Source organism: Bison bison, unplaced genomic scaffold (genome assembly GCF_000754665.1).
Source record: "Bison bison bison isolate TAMUID 2011002044 unplaced genomic scaffold, Bison_UMD1.0 scf7180017864237, whole genome shotgun sequence".
Taxonomy (NCBI): Eukaryota; Metazoa; Chordata; class Mammalia; order Artiodactyla; family Bovidae; genus Bison; species Bison bison.
The window spans coordinates 191843-192155 of NW_011494809.1; positions in this window are offsets into that span (position 1 = coordinate 191843).

Sequence of the window (313 nt, forward strand, 5' to 3'; positions counted from 1 at the left end):
CAACTTCTTCAAGTCTAGCTCTCATTATTTTCCTTGGAGGCACAGTCACACACTTGGTAGTAAAAGAAAAACAATCTTGAAAAACAGGAAAAATACAAATAATATAGGTAATAAGTAGTGGAATTATAAGTAAATATTTCAACCAGAAGCCTTCCACACCAAACCAATTATTTAAGATTGTCAATTATTTAAGATTGTCAAGATTAGGGAGTGGGTCACGTAAGGCAGAAACATGATTGTTCAAATGGTTTACCAAATGCATTGCATTACCAGGTTCATCACATATGAAAACTAAGCATTCAGCTTGAATATG